General features: G+C 37.4%; 2 protein-coding genes across 11 annotated transcripts in view; one reads left to right on the forward strand and one right to left on the reverse strand.

Moving 5' to 3' along the window:
* The window catches only part of PARN (poly(A)-specific ribonuclease), a 578,557-nt gene that overhangs the window by 296,938 nt on the left and 269,026 nt on the right, over positions 1-12,593 (reverse strand). The window lies entirely within an intron of this gene.
* MRTFB (myocardin related transcription factor B) overlaps positions 1-12,593 on the forward strand; it is a 386,264-nt gene that overhangs the window by 150,827 nt on the left and 222,844 nt on the right. The gene's annotated exons all lie outside the window — the stretch shown is intronic.

Consider the following 12,593-nt stretch of genomic DNA (forward strand, 5'->3'; position numbering starts at 1 on the left):
TTACATGTATTACCTAGAGCAAATGCATTGCAAAAGGGGCATCTGTCTCATTCACCTAGGGCTCACACAATGACCATGTTCTCATTAGACCAACAGTTTGAGATTTTTCTTAAGATTATTTTCCAACACTGCTATAGTTTGAATCTAAAATGTCCCCAAAGCAAAGTCTTGGTCATCAGCCTGTGGAACTATTGAAACATGGAAGTTAGGTCATTGGACATATGTCCTTGAAAAGAATATTGAGACCCTAGGTCCTCTCCTCCCCACCATTATGGACTGTGCAGCTACAGGCCCAAAGCAATAAAGCCAAGCAATCACAAATCCTGAGCCAAACTAAAATAAACCAACATAAAGGAAGAAAGGCTTATTTCGGCTGTATCATGCAGGTAGGACTTATAGTGACAAAATCGTTATATGTGTTACTTAAAAGAATATTTGCCCCTCTCATACCAAGTCCTTAAGACTTTGGTAACAATTACCAAAAATAAATACTAATTTTTTGTTGCAGGAAGGTATTGGGAATTGAATCCAGGAATATTTTACCACTGAGCTACATCCGCAGTCCTTTATTTTGGGACAGGATCTACCAAGTTACCAAGGCTGTCCTTGAACTTACAATCCTCCTGCCTCAGCCTCTTGAGTTGCTGGGATTACAGGGATGTGCCACCATGCCCAGCAAATACTACCAATTCTAATACTTGTTTTTCTCCCATGTTTTGACCGATAATGGTTACTTTTTTTTTTATATACCACGTTTATAACCAACATTCTGCATGATTTTAGAGACCCACACCAACACACATTATAATCAAACTGTCTAAAGTCAAAAGAATCTCAAAAGCAGTAAAAGTGACTTGTCATATACAAGGGATTTTCTTCCAAATGAAGGAAAGATTAAAATATGTCCAGACAGACAAAAACAAGGGAAGTCATTAGCAGTGGACCTGCAATATAAGAAATGCTAGAGTCTCCTTCAATTTTAAATGAAAAGATACTAGACTAAGGACAAAAACCTGTGTGTTGAAAGTTTGGTCTTCAGTCCATGGTGGTGGACCCTTTAGGAGGTACAGCCTAGTGAAAGGAAGTTAGGCCACTGTTAGGACAGTATCCTTGAAGGGGATATTGAGACCCTGGCCTCTTCCTCTTTCTGTAGCTGCCTACCTGCCATGAGGTGAACAAGCCTCTGCCATGCACTCTCACCATGACATAATGTGCCAAATGACCATGGATTGCAATCTCTGAAACCGTGAGCTGAAGTAAACCTTTTCCTCCGAAGTGTTATCTCAGATACTTTATCACTGTAACAGCTAATTATACAATATATGGACAAATATTAAAACCAGTATTATAATTTTGGTTTATAACCTTTTTCCTGCAGGCTTTAAAAGAATGCTTAAATTATAAATCTAATAGTGACTAATAATTTATGATTTCAGTAATTCACAGGGGATGAAACTACAAAGTAGCATCTTTAAAAATATATTTAGTTGTAGATGGACATAACTATTTTTTATGTGGTGCCGAGGATCAGACCCTGTGCCTCACACATGTTAGGCAAGCACTCTACCACTGAGCCACAACCCCAGCCTAAAGTAGCATTTTTTTTTTTTTTTAATGGTACTAAAGTTAGTATTAAGATAGAATGTCATGCCAGGCTGTGGCAGCACACACCTGTATTCCAGCCACTCCAGAGACTCAGACAGAAGGATCACAAGTTCAAGGCCAGCCTGGGCAACTTAGCAAGACCCCGTCTCAAAATAATGACTGGGAGTGTGGCTGAGTGATAGAACACCCCAGTACGGTGGGGCAGAGAGCTAGGAGGAAATGTCTAATTCCCATGGTAACTGCAAAGAAAATATCTATAGAATTTATGTAGAACAGGAGAAGGGAATCAAAACAAGTCACTACAAAAAAGTCAACCAAACACAGACATTTCATATTTGTGAAAAGCTAAATATTAAGATACTAATACTATCCAAAGCAATCTATAGATTCAATATAATCCCTATAAAAATCCCAATTTTTTACAGAAATATTTTTAAAAAGTCAAGGGACCCTGAAAAAATTTGATGTTGACAGTTTCATCTTTTTTGATTTTAGAACTCACTGCAGAACTACAGTAATCAAAATAATGTGGTATTGGCATAAACACTGATATACAGACTAGTGGAATAAAGCAGAAAACTAAGAAACATTAACATACATGGTCAAATGATCTTTTACAAAAGGTACCAAGACCATCCAATAGGGAAAGGACTTTCTCTTCAATAAATGGTACTAGGAAAACTGGCTATCCACAAGCAAAGGAATGAAATTATGCTTTATTTACCCTAGCATCATTCACAAAAATCAACTCAAAATTTAAGAGCTTAAACTATAAAATCTCAGGAAAACATACAGAGAATCTTCCTAATACTGGATTTGACGCTAGTTTCTTGAATTTTATACTATGTCAACAAAAGTAAAGATAGGTTTTATCAAAATTAAAAATTTTTGTGCAAACAGTATTATCAGCAACATGAAAAGCCAACCCAAGAATAGGAAAAAAATATTTCAGAACCATATATCCTGAGGACTAATATGAGTATGTATATAGAATCCCCCCCCAAAAAAAAAACAGGAATAACCAACCCTGTTCAAAAATGGGCAAAGGACTTGAATAGACGTTTTTTCAAAGATATACAAATGTCCAATAAACATGGACAAGACACCCAACAAATACAATGTTTATATGAACATTGAAAAATAAACACATAACATATGATGTAATCATTACAGAAATGCAAATCAGAAAACCACAAGATACCACCTCACATCTGTTACCATTGCTACCCTCAAAAGAGCAGAAAATAAGGTTTTGCAAGGTTGGAGAAATTGGAAATTTTTTTAACTTTTTATTTTGAAATTATAGATGTACACAAAGTTGTACAAATAATATAGGAAAATCTCATGTGCTGTTCATTAACTTCCCCCAAGAGATACATAATAGTAACCATAGCTACTTAAAACCAGGAAATCCTTTTTTCCATACATGTCTATAGGGTAGTAATGTCTCATTCTACCATCCTTCCCATACCCACCACCCACCCCTCCCCTCTGCATAATCCAGAGTTCCTTCATTCTTCCCTACCCACCCCCCACTATGAATCGGCATTGGCTTTTCAAAACATTCGACTTTTAGTTTTGGGGGATTGGCTTATTTCATTTAGCATGATATTCTCTAGTTCCATCCATTTGCCTGCAAATGCCAGAATTTCATTCTTCTTTAGGTTGAGTAATAGTTCGTGTGTTTATGTACCACATGAGAAATTAGAATTCTCGCACCTTGTTAATGGGAAAATCAAATAGTGCAGCCACTATAGAAATGGTGTTGGCTCCTCTTAGATTTTAAGAGAGTTTACTGTATGACCCAGCAATTCCACTTCTGGGTATATGTCCAAAAGAAGTTGAAAACAGGACCCCTGCACCTAGGTCAGTGCCATCATGGTTGGTCAGTCATGGAGCAAGCTGGTGGGCGAGTCAGGCCGCTTGCATCACGGAGGTAGCAGGTGGGCACCCAACCCGCCTGCCTTGCGGAGCTGGGCAGCGGGTAGCCAACCCACCCAACCAACAGGCCAGACAGACGCCATCACTGAACAACCCCACTCGACCGCCACGCCGAGGTTTGTCACCATCACAGAGTTAGCCAGAGGCTTCTTTATAGGCTGGTGCAGGCATTTTGAATTACTCCTGAGGGCGTGGACATCATCATTGGAAGGGCAGCTCCCTTCCTGAGACACCTACAGGAGGCTAGAGGACCTTTCACAAGACCCAGGAGCCAAGAAGAGGAGGTATTGAGAGACTCGGGACCAACTCAGAGCCACCGGGGAATATACCCCACCTGAAGACCACCACCCCTAGAAGGCCAGCTTCCTAGTGGAGCACCACATTATCAAGTTCCTCCAAGACTTCAGGCTACTGAAGGCTAAGAGGTGAGTTATTGGAAATCTACAGAGACAATATGAGTCAATAGAGGAAATCTGCGATATCCCAGAGTTTCACTATTAGAGCGGTAGATACCTGAACAATATGAGAAAACAAGGGAAGAAAATGTCCCAAACAAACCTAGATGGTATAGCAATAAAATCCAATGACAGCATGGCAGAAGAAATGTCAGAAAGGGAGTTCAGAGTGTACATAATCAAAACAATCAGGGAAGCAAATGAGGAGATGAAAGAGCAAATGCAGGCATTGAATGATTGCACCAATCGACTCTTAAAAGAGCAAATAGAGAAAGCAAAAGATCATTTCAATAAAGAGAGATATTGGGAAAAAAATAACAAATTCTCGAAATGAAGGAAACAATAAACCAAACTAAAAACTCCATAGAAAGCATAACCAGTAGGATAGAACATCTGGAAGACAGAACCTCAGATATCAAAGAATATATTTAATCTTGAAAACAAAGTTGACCAAACAGAGAAGATGGTAAGAAATCATGAACAGAATCTACAAGAACTATGGGATATCATGAAAAGGCCAAATTTAGGAATTATCGGGATTGAAGGCTTAGAGAAACAAACCAAAGGAATGAACAATCTATTCAATGAAATAATATCAGAAAATTTCCCAAATCTGAAGAATGAAATGGAAAATCAAGTACAAGAGGTTTATAAGACTCCAAATACACAAAATTACAATAGACCCACACCAAGGCACATTATAATGAAAAATACCTAACGTACAAAATAAAGACAGAATTTTAAAGACTGTGAGAGAAAAGAATCAAATTACATTCAGGGGGAAACCAATACAGATGTCAGCAGATTTTTCAATCCAGACCCTAAAAGCTAGAAGGGCCTGGAACAACGTTTTTCAAGCTCTGAAAGAAAATGGATGCCAACCAAGAATCTTCTACCCAGCAAAACTTACCTTCAGATTTGACAACGAAATAAAATCCTTCCATGATAAACAAAAGCTAAAAGAATTTACGAAAAGAAAGCTGGCATTACAGAACATTCTCAGCAAAATATTCCATGAGGAAGAGATGAAAAACAACGATGTAAATCAGCAAAGAGAGGAATTGCCCTAAAGGAACAGCCAAATAAAGGAGAAATCAAGTCGTGTCAAAAAAAAAAAAAATAAAGAAATATAAAAAAAAAAAAAAAAATGAGCCAAATGACTGGGAATACAAATCATATCTCAATAATAACCCTGAATGTTAATGGCCTGAACTCAATCAAAAGACATAGACTGGCAGATTGGATTAAAAAGAATGATCCAACAATTTGCTGCCTGCAAAAGACTCATAGAAAGAGATACGCACAGACTAAAGGTGAAAGGATGGGGAGAAACATAACACGCACATGGACACAGCAAAAAAGCCGGAGTATCCATCCTCATATCAGATAATGTGGACTTCAATCCAAAGTTAGTCAGAAGGGATAAAGAAGGACATTTCATACTGCTTAAGGGAAGCATAAATCAGCAAGACATAACAATCATAAACATCTATGCCCCAAACAATGGCTCATCCATGTACGTCAAACAAATTGTTCTCAATGCCAGAAATCAGATCACAACACAATAATACTAGGTGATTTTAACACACCTCTCTCACCACTGGACAGATCCTCCAAAAAAAAATTGAACAAAGAAACCATAGATCTCAAAAACAATAATTTAGACTTACCGGACATTTATAGAATATACCATCCAGCAAAGAGCGAATACACTTTCTTCTCAGCACCACATGGATCCTTCTCTAAAATAGACCGTATATTATGCCACAAAGCTAATGTTAGCAAATACAAGAAGATAGAGACACTACCTTGTATTTTATCAGATCATAATGGATTGAAGTTAGAAATAAATGAAAGAGTAAAACACAGAAACTATTCCAACATCTGGAGATTAAAACAATATGCTATTATATGATGAATGGATAACAGAAGATATTAGGAAGGAAATTAAAAAATTCTTAGAGGTAAATGAGAAGAAAGAAACATCATATCAAAATCTCTGGGACACTATGAAAGCAATACTTAGAGGGAAATTTATTTCATGGAGCGCATTTAATAAAAGAAGTAAAACTCAACAAACGACCTAACACTACAGCTCAAAGCCCTAGTAAAAGAAGAACAGACCAGCACCAAAAGTAGTAGAAGACAGGAAATAGTTAAACTCAGAGCTGAAATCAATGAAATTGAAACAAAAGAAACAATACAGAAAATTGACAAAATAGTTGGTTCTTCGAAAAAATAAAATTGATAAACCTTTAGCCACACTAACAAAGAGAAGACGAGAGAAAACTCAAATTACTAAAATTCAGAATGAACAAGGAAATAGCACAACAGACACGAGTGAAATACAAAACACAATTAGAAGCTATTTTGAAAATCTATACTCCAACAAAATAGAAAATTTCGAAGACATCAACAGGTTTCTAGAGACATATGAATTGCCTAAACTGAACGAAGAGGACATACACAATTTAAATAGACCAATTTCAAGTACTGAAATAGAAGAAGTCATCAAAAGCCTACCAACAAAAAAAGTCCGGGACCAGATGGGTTCTCAGCTGAGTTCTACAAAACCTTTAAAGAAGAACTCATTCCAATACTTCTCAAAGTATTCCATAAAATAGAAGAGGAGGGAACCCTCCCAAACTCATTCTATGAAGCCAATATCACACTGATACCTAAACCAGACAGAGACACATCAACGAAAGAAAATTTCAGACCAATATCCTTAATGAACATCGACGCAAAAATTCTCAACAAAATTTTAGCAAATCGCATACAAAAATATATTAAAAAGATAGTGTACCATGATCAAGTGGGTTTCATCCCAGGGATGCAAGGTTGGTTCAACATCAGGAAATCAATAAATGTCATTCACCATATCAATAGACTTAAAGTCAAGAATCACATGAGTATTTCAATAGATGCAGAAAAAGCATTTGGTAAAATACAGCACCCCTTCATGCTCAAAACACTAGAAAAAATAGGATAGTGGGATCATTCCTTAACATTGTAAAGGCCATTTATGCTAAGCCCATGGCTAATATCATTCTAAATGGTGAAAAACTGAAAGCATTCCCCCTAAAAACTGGAACAAGGCAGGGAGACCCTCTTTCACCACTTCTATTCAACATCGTTCTTGAGACTCTAGCCAGAGCAATTAGACAAACCAAAGAAATTAAAGGGATACGAATTGGAAAAGAAGAACTCAAACTATCCCTGTTCACTGATGACATGATTATATATTTAGAGGAACCTGGAAATTCCACCAGAAAACTCTTAGAACTCATAAGTGAATTCAGTAAAGTAGCAGGTTACAAGATCAATGCTCATAAATCCAATGCATTTTTATACATAAGTGATGAATCTTCAGAAAGAGACATTAGGAAAACTACCCCATTCACAATAGCCTCGAAAAAAATAAAATACTTGGGAATCAATCTCACAAAAGAGGTGAAAGACCTCTACAATGAGAACTATACAACACTAAAGAAAGAAATTAAAGAACACCTTAGAAGATGGAAAGATCTTCCATGTTCTTGGATAGGAAGAATTAATATTGTCAAAATGGCCATACTACCTAAAGTGCTCTACAAATTCAATGCAATTCCAATTAAAATCCCAATGACGTACCTTACAGAAATAGAGCAAGCAATTATGAAATTCATCTGGAAGAATAAGAAACCAAGAATAGCTAAAGCACTCCTTAGCAGGAAGAGTGAAGTTCTTGCAATACCAGAACTTCAACTCTACTACAAAGCAATAGTAACAAAAACAGCATGGTACTGACACCAAAATAGAAAGGTAGATCAATGGTACAGAATAGAGGACACGGACACAAACCCAAATAAGTACAATTTTCTCATACTAGACAAAGGGGCCAAAAATATGCAATGGAGAAAAGATAGCCTCTTCAACAAATGGTGCTGGGAAAACTGGAAATCCATATGCAACAGATTGAAACTAAACCCCTCTCTCTCACCCTGCACAAAAATCAACTCACAATGGATCAAGGGCCTTGAAATCAGACCAGAAACCCTGCATCTTATCGAAGAAAAAGTAGGTCCAAATCTTCAACTTGTTGGCTTAGGATCAGACTTCCTTAACAGGACTCCCATAGCACAAGAAATAAAAGCAAGAATCAACTGGGATAGATTCAAACTAAATAGCTTTCTCTCAGCAAAGGAAACTATCAGCAATGCAAAGAGAGAGCCTACAGAGTGGGAGAATATCTTTGCCACTCATACTTCAGATAGAGCACTAATTTCCAGAATCTATAAAGAACTCAAAGAACTCTACACCAAGAATACAAATAATCAACAAATTGAGGATATGAACAGACACTTCACAGAAGATCTACAAGCAATCAACAAACATATGAAAAAATGTTCACCATCTTTAGTAATAAGAGAAATGCAAATCAAAACTACCCTAAGATTCCATCTCACCCCAATTAGAATGGCGATTATCAAAAATACAAGCAACAATAGGTGTTAGAGAGGATGTGGGGAAAAAGGTACACTCATACATTGCTGGTGGGGCTGCAAATTAGTGCAGCTACTCTGGAAAGCAGTGTGGAGATTCCTTAGAAAACTTGGAATGGAACCACCATTTGACCCAGCCATCCCATTCCTCGGCCTATACCCAAAGGACTTAAAATCAGCATACTACAGAGATACAGCCACAACGATGTTCATATCTGCTCAAGTCACAATAGTCAGATTGTGGAACCAACCTAGATGCCCCTCAATTGATGAATGGATAAAGAAACTCTGGTGTGTGTATGTATATATATATATATATATATATATATATATATATATATATACACAATGGAATATTACTCAGCCATAAAGAATAAAATTACGGCATTTGCGGGCAAATGGACACAGTTGGAGAATATCGTGCTAAGTGAGATAAGCCAATCTCAATAAACCAAAGGATGAATGATCTCACTGATAAGCAGATGATGACACATATAGGGGGTAGGAAGGGGGCAAGAATGGAGGAAGGAGGGACTCTATAGAGGGATAAGAGGGGTGGAGGGGAGAAAAAAACTATTACCCTAGGTAAATGTATGATTACACAAATGGTATGCCTCTACTTCATGTACAAACAAACAAAATGCATCCCATTTGTTTACAATAAAAAATTTTTTTAAAAAAAGTTGAAAACAAATTACATTTGTACACCCACATTCTTAGCAGCAGCATCTATGAGAGCCAAAAGGTGAAAGCCACCTAACTCCACTGATGAGAGGATGGGTAAAAAAATGGTCTACAAACACACAATTGAATATTCAGCTTTAAAAAGGAAGGGGATTCCTTCATGGACGAATCTTAAACTTTTTACCATGTGAAATAAGCCAATTAAAAAGTAACAAATAGTCTATGATTTTGCTTATGAGATACTTAGAGACTGGAGGAATAGGGGTCTGACAGCTGTTGTTCATGGGTATTGGGTTTGAGAACTTGAAAGTCTGGAGATGATGGTTGCTGAAGAATGTAAATGTACCTAATGCTGTGCACTCAAAATGATCAAATGGTAAATTTTATGGTGTATCTTACAATAAAAATTATGCCCTTTTTTTTTTTTTTTTTTTTTTTTTTTTTTTTTGTGGTGCTAGGGATTGAACCCAGGGCTTTGTGCATGCAAGGCAATCACTCTACCAACTGAGCTATATGCCCAGCCCAAAATTATGCTTTTTAAAGCAGTCATGTATGCAAATCCTAATTACTAATCAGGTGGTCAGGTACTGAGCAAATGTCTGCTAGATTTTATGCCAATACACGTTGGGGTTTCGGCCACATCCTGCATGGATAAAGGAAGGGTTAACTGCTGGAGGACAGGGTGCTGGCAGTAAGTCAATTACCCATAAACTTATCTAATCAATAAACATACAAGAGCCAATTCTCCTTTCAAATGAGAGGGGATGTGACAGATCAGGCCATACCAGATCTGGCCTCTAACAAGATGGAGTAGCCCACCACTCCTTTGTTGTAGTCACACAGGTAAGGGGGCCAAGGCTGAGAGGGGCTTCTTCTGTGATAAGCAGGATGGGTGGAGTTGGAGAGCCATTTGCTCCAGAAAACCAACACATAACCAGACGGTGAACCACGCCCACACAGGGCCACCTACTCTCAGTGATCTGGAACAGTCCCCCTTGACTGCCAGTTCCTGGGAGTCAGGCCTGTGTGTCCCATGGCTCAACCACGTCTGGTTTTGCTGGATAAGGATGGCTTCCCACAAATAATTCAGTTTTTGTTTTAAACATTTCTCTTACCTTTATTTTTATGTGAAGTGAGGACTGAACCCAGTGCCTCACATGTGCTAGGCAGGCACTCTACCTCTGAGCCACAACCCCAACCCAATAAGTTCACTTTTAACGTTCACTTAGTTGTTCTAAAAATTAAATGCTTTAAACTTATACAGAAACAAATAAGTGCTAATTGATACATTTCAAGAAAGGTAGAATTTCCTAGAAAATATTCATTAAAATCACAAAACTTTTTGGTTTGTGTTCAACTTGTTCAACTTTATTTGTTCAGGGATTTGAATATGGAAACAATGTTTAAATAACTGCATTTTTAATTTCTTATTTGCATATTTACCATCTTAAGCACTCTCCTGCATCCTAAAACACATTGTACATTTAAAAGCTACAATATTAAAGAGCTTTGTTTTTAAATATCTACTTTCATTCCTCAAGACTACATAAATTCTAATTTAAAAGACCCACCAGGGAACAATGAGACCTTGGAAAGCTGCCGAGGTGTGCAGGAGCCAGTGTCGACCCTGCAACCTCACGGAACTGTGATCAACTTACTTACTTGTGTTCCTTTCTCTATGGCAGCAGAACTTCCTTAGAAGTGATTTCTAGTAAAAGCCTTTAAGGTTGAAAGGGGCCTCTTATGAGTCTTAAAGCATAAACATTCATCATGAAACATTTTTCAGACATGTTGTTTTATGGTGTGATGATGAAAATTAAAGATGATGAGACCTACAACCTGTGGTAGGAACAGTGATCAGATCCAACGAGAGAGGTTGGCAGCTTTTGTGTTTCTTTAGGGAAATAGTGTTTGTAGTACATAAGGTGAAGTCAGGTCTTAGTGGCACTGTACACATATTTATCTGGTACTCTTGTTAAGGCTTTAACTCACTGTTCAATTTACTGTGAAACAAAGCAAGTACCCTTTACAAAGGACCTCGATACTCTTTTAATCCTTTTTGTCATTTCAGAATTATTAAGTATTTAGATGCTTTTAGTTTTGCCAGTAGGAGCCTACCACCTAGGTGTGATCCAAGTGGGGTTTCTGGGGTGGGAGGGCATTGTTCTGCTGTGGTTTTCGCCCTTTCTAGGGCACACCACAAAGGCTAATAATATACAGAGGAGTTTAGACATTTCTCTCAACTAATTTATCTTCAAATTAGGTAGAGTTGATAATCACTATTTTAGTTCAGCTAATCTTATGTTTCTAGGCTCTGTGATGTTCTGGGTAGCTGCAGGACACCAAAATACCAAAAGACCTAATAAGATGAGAATATCAGTAATCAAGGCTAAATTTAGTGAGACATGGCCTAGAAGATAACCATACAATTGAAACCGCATCCATACTTCTGAATAATAATTGAATTTTTCAGATTATTAACACTTACTGCTCACTCTCAAATTCATCATTGCTATCCAGTCAGCAGGGACTGGGCCGGTAAAAGAGCTTACCAGGTTAGAATTTATCTGCAAGGAAATATATAGAGATATGTATAGTTTAAAATTCAAACATCTGGTTTTACTTCATGTACCAATTTTATAACAGTCAAGGAATGGTTTTTTCCCCTCTAGGAAAACTGACCCAGAGATAAGTATACTCGTTTCCAAAAATTTGCAAGGTGATAGGAAAACAACAAAAACAAGATCCTCTAACATGGTCAGCAAGACATCACCTTTTACCTGATGTATGAATTCGGTTGTTCAGAGGTTAGTTGAAGAACTGGACATCTCAGGGTTGTTTAGGGGCAGGAGTCTGCTGGAACATGAGGATGAAGTCTCTTAGATGAGTCCTTTCCCTTCTGAAATGAAATCGAGTACAACCACCTTTACAAAGTACAGTCATTCATATTGTCAACAGTTTAAAAGCTGAAGTCAGTAGCAGATACCTCAAGGAGAAAACAGACATGAGCATGCGCTATTAATGGCACTGACACACATGGTCTCAGCTGGGCTGGAGAATGTAACCTAGATGAGTAAAGCCAAAAGGAATGTCCATTCATTAAATATTTGTTGAGTTACTGTATGCACCAAGCTTCATACTTTTTGCTGCTAATAATGCAATAGTTTTCAGGTAATTTTTCAAAAATATTTTTAGTTGTAGATAAACACAATCACTTTATTTTATGTGGTGCTGAGGATCAAACCCAGTGCCTCACACATGTGAGGCAAGTGCTCTTACCCCTGAGTTACAACCCCAGCCCTTAGGTCATTTATGTTTCAGGGAAAATATAGTTTACTATTTTAAAACCCATATACTTCAACAAGAGTGTGATTTTGACTGTTGGTATAATGAATTTGAGAGTTGTTCAGGGAAGTGAAAAAAT

This window comes from Sciurus vulgaris (genome assembly GCF_902686455.1).
Source record: "Sciurus vulgaris genome assembly, chromosome: 18".
Classification (NCBI taxonomy): domain Eukaryota; kingdom Metazoa; phylum Chordata; class Mammalia; order Rodentia; family Sciuridae; genus Sciurus; species Sciurus vulgaris.